The 11,305-nt window shown below is 40.1% G+C and overlaps 2 long non-coding RNA genes across 2 annotated transcripts; one reads left to right on the top strand and one right to left on the bottom strand.

Moving 5' to 3' along the window:
• Nucleotides 1-634: 634 nt before the first annotated feature.
• Nucleotides 635-5,070, bottom strand: LOC140643092 (uncharacterized). Its single transcript, XR_012039498.1, has 3 exons — nt 4,505-5,070; nt 3,130-3,362; nt 635-1,781 (listed from the first exon to the last, which is right to left on the bottom strand). It is a non-coding gene; the product is annotated as an uncharacterized lncRNA (long non-coding RNA).
• On the top strand, nt 4,955-9,667 carry LOC140643091 (uncharacterized). The gene is made up of 2 exons (XR_012039497.1): nt 4,955-5,374; nt 9,095-9,667. It is a non-coding gene; the product is annotated as an uncharacterized lncRNA (long non-coding RNA).
• Nucleotides 9,668-11,305: the final 1,638 nt, after the last annotated feature.

An 11,305-nucleotide genomic window follows, 5' to 3' on the forward strand; every position in this document is an offset into this window, starting at 1 on the left:
AATGAAGTCCAGAGCCTCAGTATGCTCAGGCCTCTGGCCCTCCCTGACTTCCCTGCCACTCCTCCCATCTTTACTCTCCAGCCACATTGGCCTCTTACTGGTCTGTGTACATGCCAAGCATGATTCTGTCTGGACTTCTGTATTTGCCGTTTCTTCTTCCTGAAAACCTAGCTCCAGATCTCTGTGTGGGTCACTTCCTCATTTCTTTTGGTTCTCTGCTTAGATATCAACGTAGAGAAGACTTCTCTAGGAGTCTTTCTACAATTGCAGCCTCCTCTCTCCCCATCATGCCTCACTCTCTTTTACTCAACTTCATAGAACTTACTGGTCACTATGATTTAGAGTAATTGATCTAATGATTATCTGTGTCACATGTCTGTCTTGTTTACTATGTCTCTGCAGCCTAAAACAATAGTTGGCACATCACACTCTGTTGGTAGATGGGGATTCAAAGTGACAGTGGCTTTCAAGCTTGGTTTTTTTGGTTTTGTTTTTTATCAAGCTTGGTTTTAACAATGAAATCCTTTCTTTCCTTTCACATCAAGGCTGTGTATCTGGTTGACTTTTTTTTTTTTTTTTTTTTTGTGGTGGCTGGGGAATGGAGTGAGGGTTCCAGTGAACAGGCTAGGGCTTATGTAGTTTGAGCTGCCTGCTGGTACCTAAGAAGAGAACACTCAGGTTTTCTCATCAACTTGCAAAGGTGAGAGGCAGAAGTGGAAGAAGAATGGATGTGGCTTAAGACTCTTAGCAGTCAAACATAAAGAAATGGAGTCAGATTCTTTATTATAGGGGATAAGAAATGTTCAAGAGGTAAGACTGGCAATTTGTCCAAATTAAAGATAAAGATAAGAATCCTTGGATTTCAGAAACACAGGAAGTCCTGAGCAGGAAAAATGAAGATAAATCTACACACAGAGATACTGTAGTAAAATTACACAACACAGATGTGCTAAATATTATGTATTCATACTCAGATTGTCCATTTATCCTTTTATGATCTTACCTATACCACTGGGACATTTCACAAATCCCAAACTCCCTTGCTAGCTAGGTTCTAAGGAGATACTCCCAATCTAAAATGGGAGGCACAGAGAAGCTCTTCTGCTTCTGGTAGTGCCTCTCTGTCAGTGTTGGAGGCACTGTTTCCCACTCAGTGATGGCAGCAGTACCTTCAGCAGCATCAGTGAAGGTTGTGTCAGTTGTCTCAGACAAGGCTTTTAAATCAATGGAAATTCATACTTATTGCAAAAATTTACAATAAGCTATGTTCACTGCTTTGCTTTGCAATTCCATTTTACTGGGGAAATTACTTAAATGTTTCCTATTCATTTGTTGTAGCGTTTGTGCAAACTCAATAAGGAAGTGTATTTAGTTGCCTTTGTGAAGGAATAAAACTGCTTGAGCTAATCACATCAAAATTTGAAGCTTTTCTCAATATTCTTAAAGCAAATTTCCATACTACTCAAAATAAAGTTATTCCAACAAAATAAATTTTGTTCATTTTCAAAACAGGAGTTTGTCACTTCTGACTTCTCTTTATTTGAGTGAAATCAGGGCAGTCAGAACCAAGATGTTAATTTTCCTATCTGACTACTGGATTGAGCAGCAGAAGGCCTAATAGAGGCATGGTAGGGCCTTGAACGGGTATTGAAAATTGTTGCATCAAATCTACCCCGTGGCACAATGGACTGCAGCAGCGCTCTATGGGATGGTGGAGTCTGAGCCAAGGTCAAAGAACTTGCGAACTGAAGGAAGCTGATACTAGGGAAAGATCCAGAGATCTGGAAGAAATGGAGGAATGTTCTTCCTGAGTCAAATGCACCAATGACTGCTGCAGATTTTTCTGTGATGTCCCTGGCCAATGACAAGGAACAAGGGTGGCTGAACAGAATAGATAGATATAACCAAACTCACTGGGGGCCATTCTCTTTCAAATTCTGAGTTCTTTTGTAGAAATCAAAACCTGGAAATTTAGGAGAAAGAAAGTGAGCAGTAAGTGCTGTCTTTCATCTTTGTATAATAAATCCCCTCATCAATAGCTAATTGATTAGAATATTTATATGTTCCTTCATTTAGGAACATAATGAATATTTTACTGAACTCAACATTTATCAAGCTTCTACCTACCATGTGCTACAACCAGTGGCAGATGCTAAAAATCCAAAGATGAATAAAACACAACCCCTACTTTCAAGGTACTCACTATTGAATTGGCAGTCATGTACATGAACAAGTTTAATCAGGTGTTGTATAGGTTACATCAAAATACCACTACTTGTGAATATGTAATACTATTAGTTCAGGGTTTTTTGTTTTTAGTTCAGGTTTTAAAAAACCAAAATCTGATTCATTTAAATCTTGAGACCTGCTCAGAGTTTGGGATCACATTGACATTTAGAATAAAAATATGAGCCACAATGTCCTTCGACAGATGAATGGATAAAGAAGGTGTGGTCTATATAAACAATGGAATATTACTCAGCCATCAGAAAGGACAAATACCCACCATTTGCTTCGATGTGGATGGAACTGGAGGGTATTATGCTGAGTGAAGTAAGTCAATCCGAGAAGAGCAATCATCATATGGTTTTGCTCATATGTGGAATATAAGAAATAGTGAAAGGGATTATAAGGGAAAGGAAGGGAATTGAGTAGGAAAAATTAGAGAGGAAGACAAACCATGAGAGACTGCTAACTCTGGGAAACAAACAAAGGGTTGTGGAAGGGGAGGTGGTTGGGGAGTTGGGGTAACTGGGTGATGGGCACTGAGGAGGGCACTTGATGGGATGAGCACTGGGTGTTATACTATATGTCAGCAAATCTAACTTAAAAATAAATGTAAAAAATAAAATAAAACAAAAATAAAAATAAAATTATGGCCTCAGCTTTTCACCTGTTTAATACATTTCTGTGGTTTCTTGGTACTGAATCAGATCATCCATTACATCCTTCAGACCCACCTCTGACTTCAGGAAGGGACTGTTTGGGAATGAAGGGTATGTAGGAGGGGTCTGGGAGACTAGATGGGAGGAACAGGGAAGTAAGGGTCTCATGCCTCATGGTGCACATGCCTCTAAATCCAAGCACCTCCAAGTATCTCATCAGAGTTAAACTGCCCTTCTTCCTCACCCTCTGTCTTCTAAGGCCAAGTTCTATTCTCTTTAGCAGGGCTTCTCAAGCTTTAAAGTGCATGTAAACCACTGGGGATCATGTTCAGAGACAGATTTTGATTAACAGGTCAGGGGTGGAGCTTAAAACTGCATTTCCAACCAGCTCTCGGATGAGATATGCTTCTGGCCTCCAGATCACACTTGGAGTGGCAAGGTCAGTACTTCTCAACATTGGCTGCCCGTGAGAAGAACCTGGAAAGATTGAACATATGCAATGGCTGGCATCTACCCCAAAGGATTCTTTTAATTGGCTTAGACAAGGACAGGGAGGGGGTAGTGACAGAGACTGGCATTATTTTTAAAGCTTTGGTGACAGGAGGGATTAATATGCAGCCAGGATTGGAAGCCACTGTCTCAGATCCCATCATCCTCCTATAGCATAACAGGATTCTCTTCTGCAATCATGCTGCTTGAAAAGACTCATGCCAAAAGGCACAGGAACCTATTTCTGGAATGCTGGCCTTCTTTCAGGTAGATCAGCAATGGAGTAGCAAAGCATAAAGGAAAATATATTACTATTATGTGAAATAAAAACAAGGAAGATGTCATTTTGGTGTAGTCACTGTGATAAACCGAATAATTGCTTGTGCATACCTGGATGTGTGGTGTGATGGAAAACAGGCAGAACTGGAAGACAAGAGATCTTTCCCACTTTCTGGATTCAAGCTGCTTCATGGTAAAAATTATATGATAATTTAAGGACTTTGTAAGCCTCAGAAGGCCAGATATCTCTGGGTCATTGACAATTGTCTGATACAGGATGTATGACCATTTTTCAGTTTTGTATGGAATTTGGCTTTTAAAGCTTTTTCAATAAATTGTAAATATGAAAAAAATTGTAAATATGATCTGAAATATCATCATAGAACCATGTAAAATAGTAGGTATTGTCATTTTATTGGGTTACTGGTCAATGTCTCTCAGCTGAGGACAAAAGATAGGGAGAGGGGAGAGACACATAATATCAAGGTCTTCCAAAACTAAATCCAGGGATATTCTCACCATGTGATTCTGTCACTAAAGTTCCCTGTGAAATTTGTTATTGGCTCAAATTTATATGAGAACAGTGGCAGGACTTGTCTGTTTTTTTTTTTTCTTTTTTGAGAATCTAGAATCCATTTTATAATAATGAACACAAGCTCCTTTGTTGTGTCAAATGATTCTCAAAGCCTCACAAGTGCTTAGTATTCCATTACTGAGCCCTGGGAATTGAGTGTAAAGGCTTTGTTGTAACTTAAAATATCAAGATGAGTCATGGCAGGATAGACGGAAGGAAGGCAGAGAATCAGAGATTATTACTGTAAGTCAGTCTTAAAATATAGTTCAGATCTTACCATATTGAACTCATCCCCAGCACTGATCCTTGTTAACCACTTCTCTAGACTCCCCAGAAGACTTCCTCAGAGCAAGGATAAGCCATGCTAGATTCTGACTTTTCCCCTGGAAGTGATGGTTTCAGTGCAAGGAGAAGTGGAGTGGGACTTTTCCTGGTATCTAGAGATTGGTGCTTGAAGTCCAGACAAAGGCCAGAGGGAAATAAACTCCTCTTGGTTTAAAGAGCTGATCAGGGGATCCCTGGGTGGCGCAGCGGTTTGGCGCCTGCCTTTGGCCCAGGGCGCGATCCTGGAGATCCGGGATCAAATCCCACGTCAGGCTCCTGGTGCATGGAGCCTGCTTCTCCCTCTGCCTGTGTCTGTGCCTCTCTCTCTCTCTCTCTCTCTATGTGACTATCATAAATAAATTTAAAAAAAAAATAAAATAAAATAAAGAGCTGATCAGTTGGATCCAGATACCTCCCTTGTACTTTTTAAGGTGTTGGTTACCTGCCTTTGCATTTTATTAACCAGCTAGATGTCTCCTGAAACTGTGGACAAGCATGTTTGCCCCTGTGCCATTCTGAGCAAGGAATTAGAGAAGCCCTTGTTGCCAAGGAAACAGAAGTTTCTGGGAGTATGGAAATAGCTGTACTTAAATCCCCGTGCTTGATGCAGTCAAAGAGGGCTGCGTGTATGGTGAGGAATCTCTGGAACTTATGAGGTGCTGAGGCTTCTGCTGGGGTCAAGAGTCCAGTAGGGATAGAATTTGAACCAGCTCTCAGCCAGTTGTTCAGAAAGGCTGCTCACCATAGACCTCTAAGGAGCTCTTGTGGGTGCCAGAGAAATCAGCAGGAAAAGCAGCAGAGGACACCAACTGCTGGTTGTTAGGTAAAAAGATGTTTACCCTTCCCCCATTATCATTCCCAAACCCCAATGCCAGAAGTAGTTGGGTGCTAGTAATGAGGAAGATGTAGTGTCCCAGACTCAGATCACCTTCTCCCCTTTCTCAAGGCACCTCCTCATACCTGCACTTGGAAAAGAAAGAAAGGTTTTGTAGACTGCTCTATGCCCTTGAGAGAGGGCTCAGATGTCTACCCTGGACTAGTTCAAGTGTCATAGGTGTGAGGAGAGAGGACCAGCAGAACAATGTCTAGAGTTCTTGGACGGTTCCCTGCTTTTTCTCTTGTCTGCTTTGGGGGCTGACCCTGGCCACGAAAGCGCCTGAGTCTTTGTGCAAGGGGTCTCCAGGTAGGTGAGGAAGCAGCTGTCACCTATCCCCATCATCAGCTCACACAACTGTGTCACACAGAGAAAGGGCTCTGAGCCCTAAAATAAACTACCCATGTTACTGTGCGAGCACCAATCCCCCAAATAGGTTACACCTTGACTACTATCTTGTAAGGTACTGACTTTATCCTTGACTTTCTTGGTGCTGATGATGACAGATATATGATGCCCTTTGTAGAGATGATCATTTTGTGAGAAAACCACAAGAGGTTTTTTAATTTTATTTTTTAATTGAAGTATAGTTGACACACAGTATTACATTAGTTTCAGGAGTACAACATAGTGATTTGACAAATCTATTCACTGTGCTAGAGAAAACCACAGCTTTTTGCAACATAATCAGACCTGTGTGTACGTGTGTGTGTGTGTGTGTGTGTGTGTGTGTGTGTGTGTGTAAACTGCATACTGTTCTCTGAGCCTCTGAGATCTGTCATTAATTTTTGGAAAATCCTGTTTCAATTTGGATAGTTTCCCTCCCTATGTCTTTAGAGTTCTAATCTTTTATTCTGCCATGCTGATCTACTATTAACCTCATTCACTGCATTTTTCTTCTTAGATATTGAATCTCCAGAAATTTGACTTCAGTCTTTTTATCCCTTCTAGGTCACTCTATTTCTCTACATATGATGCTCAATCTTTCCTCTTTCCTTGTAGTTTATTCCCATTTATTAGTCCCTTACCAGCACAGTACTTAGTGGAAGTGGCACTAAGCACACATGCTCACATTGCTATGTTTACCAAAAGTCCAGACTTTCTGAATTTGATCTAGGAGGCAACTGATTGATTAGCTGGTTTCTCAGCCAACAGTAGAACAAAGAGAGGAGGTGGCTGCCACTGCTGCAAAAGTGACTGAGTGGAGAGAGAAGATTCTTTCCTCCTTCATGTAACTAAGAGCGACACTGTCAAGACTAGCTTTCTGTCCTGCATCCCACTACTTCAATAGTAAAATCATTTGGTCTTAGTCACATGATTTCATTGCAATTTTTATAAAGTCATCACCCAAATGGTCCATTGTTGGAGGAGTGTCAAAATCCAAGAAACAGGGTCCATATACCGAAAAGAAAATCCAAAATGACTTTGCCCTTTCTTGTATTTCTCACATACTAGACAGGAACTTGTTGACCACAGGAAGACTTATAACAACCCCATTTTCTACTCCATGAACTGCTATACTTTTGTAGCTGCCCATACAGACTCTTTTTCAAAGTAGCATGGGAAACACCCCCACCCAACCTCACTTTTAAGCTTTTTATCATTTTCATTCTGATTTCATTCTAATTCTGTATCTCAAAAACCAAGAGAATAAGTTGAGCAAGGCAGGACCCTCCTTAAGCTAGTTAACTCAGAATCTTCTTTACGGTAATGGCTGGCTGGAAGACCAGGGAATCAGACATAATTATGTTTTCTCCAGCCATGTAATTATTTGCAGTGGGATGAGTTTACTTCCTCTAATTCTGGTACTTTGGAATGTCCTTTCAGTCCCTTCATGATGACCTTTCTCCCAGGGCCTTCATGTTTTCATATTTGCACACCTGCCCCAAATAAAATCCCTCTTACTAAATTGTATGTGGAGGATAAGGCTAATTATCTTCCAAAGGCATTTACATTTTTAGGGGCAAAGCTTTAATCCAAGAGCCCCTCTGCCCCCAGCAAGCCTAGGAATGGGATTGAGATATCATCCATCTCTAGAAGAAATTAGACCATAGAAATATCCATCCACCAAGAGGCACATGGAGAACTCTGCCTGAGGTGCCCCAGGGATACATAAACTGGAGTTAGAAAATCATGTTAAAGGAGCAATGGTTGAGCTCCTTCTGCTCCTTCTCCAGAGAAATAAAACTCATGAACTCAAAAGAGCATGACATAACTTGGAAAGGGCTGCTCAGCATTATGCTTGGAGAGACAGCTTCTGCAAGTTGCTCAATGACTGTCTAATTCACATGTCACTTATTTTCATCTTCCTCCCATCCTACAGACTTATTAAGTCATTTTATTCTCTAAAATGAATGAGGGATGAAGATTCATTTTGTCTTAATGTACACAGAACCTGGGTATAAACCTTCTAGGAATTAATATAAAGCAACTTATTTATTGTTGAAGACACCATAGGGAATTAGATGCAGCTACGGGTAAAATAAAAATTCGGAGCTCATATCTTAAAAACACAGGAGTGAGCAGGAGGCAGAGCTATTTCACAAGGAATTAAATATGTTACATACTTCGGGATGCAATCCTAATTTAGGAATGAGCTGCTCCTTATTTAAGAATGAATATCTGCAAGTATCATTCTATACGTTTTACAAATATCTTTAAACCATCAAAGTTATTGTACAAAAACAGATGATCTTATCCTTCCTTTGCCTATGAAGAAACTGAGGCACAGAGAGGTCAAAAAAACACCCTAGGTCACACCATGGCTGAGCAGATCTGTGTTCCTGTCAATGTTTTCTGTGGCTAAAACAGGGGTTCATTTCTCCCACTTCATTAATCCCACTTAATGAAATCACTATCTGAAAGAGATATCTGTCCCCTCATATTCATTGCAGCATTATTCACAATTGCCAAGACATGGAAACAACCTATGTGCCCATCAACAAATGAATGGCTAAAGGAAATGTGATACATATAATGGAATATTATTCAGAATCCTGCCATTGGCAACAATATGGATGGACTTTGAGGGCATTATGCTAAGTGTAATAAGTCTGATAAGGAAAGACAAATACTATATGATGTCACTTATATGTGGAATCTAAAAGCATACTGATAGAAGCAGAGTAGAATGGTGGTTGCTGGGGGCTGTGGGGTGGGAAGAAAAGGGAGATGCTGGTCAAAGGGTATAAACTTTTAGCTTTAAAATGAGTATGTTCCAGGGACCTAATGTACTGCATGGTGACTATAGTTAACAATATGGTGTTGTATGTCTTAAAGTTGCTTTTAAAGTTGTTTTAATGTTCTCACTATAATAAAAACAAAATAACAATCCTATCAGGTGAAGGATGTTACTACTTAACCTTATTGTGGTAAACATTTCACAATATATACCTGTATGAAATTATCACATCGAACACCTTAAACTTACACAGTGTTGTATGTCAATTATATCTCAATAAAGCTGGGAATATAAAACAAAAAATATGGGCCCTTGACATCCTACCATCTTACCTTTACTTCAGTACCTAAACATTCTAGGAGTCCAGAAATATGTTAATTTAATTCATATTTGTCATAAAGTACTTCTCATCACCTCTAATACATTTAAAATGATAGATTACAGGATCTGGGGCCATGATTGTCTATGTTTTATTTCTGTTTTTGCAGCACATATACTCAGATCTACATTGTGTCTAGCAACTTCTCAGATTGCGGTAAGAACTGTAATTCTATTAGCATCACACAGAAAGAATATGATTTTTCAAGAAGCGACTTGGCCTTTCTGTGGAAGAGTTTCTCCTTCTTAAGAAGACTGGTAAAAACACAGGGCCAGTGATTACCATTTAACATCAGAAAAGATGAAATAAATGTATTAACTCTGCCTTGACTACCCCAGCAGGCATATTTCATTGCTCAGCATTTCCTGAAGTTGTAGAAGCACTTTTTATCCTGCTGGGACTTACTTTATTAATGGAGGCACCTTGATTCAACTCAAGTACATGGCCCTGAAAAATGATACTCTTGTTCCTAACCGCTGAAATGAGACCTTCTCCCCAGCGTTAACCACAGAAGTGGTCTGAACTCAGCTCTGAGGCTGCATTAATCTGTGAGTGGAGGAGGGGAAAAATCTATCATGGGACCCAAGAAAACTGCAAAATCACCGGGGACCCTGTGATTATTTCTTGATAGTTACGACCCAGAAAAAAGATAGGGGCAATAAAAGATAATGCAATGCTGGGGCACTATCTCTCTACTTCCAGCCTTTCCTTAAAAATGTGTATGTGTGTGGGAGCTGTAAATGATTTATCAGAGCTGAATGATTCTGTATGCACTCTGTTCTATTTTTCATCTCCACACTGGGCTCAGTTTGACTTCTATCAGGAATCCCTTCCTCAGCTCCCATACCCCCTGCTACTCACCTTCCCCACCTTTGGTTGGCCAATTCCTATCCAACTGGTCCACTCTTCCAGAAGCTTCTACTGAAATTGATACTGTGGTTCTCTTTGAGTGCACATCATTTCTGCATCATTGTAATATAGTATGTATCTATCTCCCACACTGAAATGGGAATTAATTTGGGACAAGACTGGGCTTCTGTTTATTCTTCAAACACAAAACATAGAGCTTGGCATGGAATAGGTGTTCAGTAAATATTTTGAATAATTGACTAAATACATGAGTAAGTCTATTCCAAAGCTAATCATCAAAGCTCATTCAAAAATGTCAATCAGGAAGGAAGCAACACAGGCAGATTGACCTGTTGTCTTCTGCTGCTCTGCAGCAGACATTGTGTCCCCTTGCACATCCTGGCCCCCAGCTCCCTTAAATACATAGAACTCAGGAAACAAATAAGTATAGGGCACCAGGGATGACTGGGAGTAATAGCTGGAGATTCATGTTGTTCAATGACCTTGATCCCAACTGTGCAATTTTTCCCAACAGGCCAATAATTGACACTATGTCTATCATCCAGAATGATATTAAACATCAGAGATAACTGTCATCCTACCTTGATCCGAAACTTTAATAATAGAAATTCTTAATGGGGTGCTGATATTCCCCTTCAGAGAAACATCATAGAAATGAAGTGAATGCAGAAGTAGGAAACAAGCTGACAATATAAGCATATTGTCAAGCCACATTTTCAAAGCATATTCCAGAATGCACTGGTCGCTTGAGGTGCTGTGTTAAAAAAAAAAATCCCAAGTCAAATACATTTAGAACCCTGTAGACCAATTCCTTTTCTGACTATTCATAATCTATTTCAGTCCTTTAAAGGGGCCAAGCCCTTCTTTAATAAAAGAAACCACTCTTGTTCTGTGCAGCGCATACCGAACTGATTTAGCTATGGAGACTTGATTTCACATAAAAATCTATTAGGACCCCAAAAGCTACGCTTGGAGAAAGGATGCATCACAGAGACTCATCTCTTCACACTGTGATAATGACTACAACTACACCTCACAGTTAAAATCATGGATTTCGGGGCAAGTACATCTGGGTTCAGGTCAGATTCAGCTGCTTAATAGCAGTGTGTCCTCAAGAGTCAATAAATGTAGAGTGCCTGGCATGATTCTAGTGCATAGTTGATACAAATAAATGACAGCAGTTTTCACTAAAACTGCATGATGTTAAGACAGATATTTATACATCAGAAATCAAAGGAATAGAGAGAAGCTAGGTGTGCTCATCAAATCCACATCACATCCTAATCCTGAGCTCCCAGAGACAAGTTTTTGGATAATCAACAAGCAAGTTAGGGAGCACTCTCCACAATGGGCTTGTGCAATGGGGGATACAGAAGTTTCAGAAGGTGTGTCCCTACCCTGGGAGATTTCACTGAAGGAAAAATCAAACAGTGAGTGATAAATAATGGCG

Source organism: Canis lupus, chromosome 11 (genome assembly GCF_048164855.1).
Source record: "Canis lupus baileyi chromosome 11, mCanLup2.hap1, whole genome shotgun sequence".
Taxonomy (NCBI): domain Eukaryota; kingdom Metazoa; phylum Chordata; class Mammalia; order Carnivora; family Canidae; genus Canis; species Canis lupus.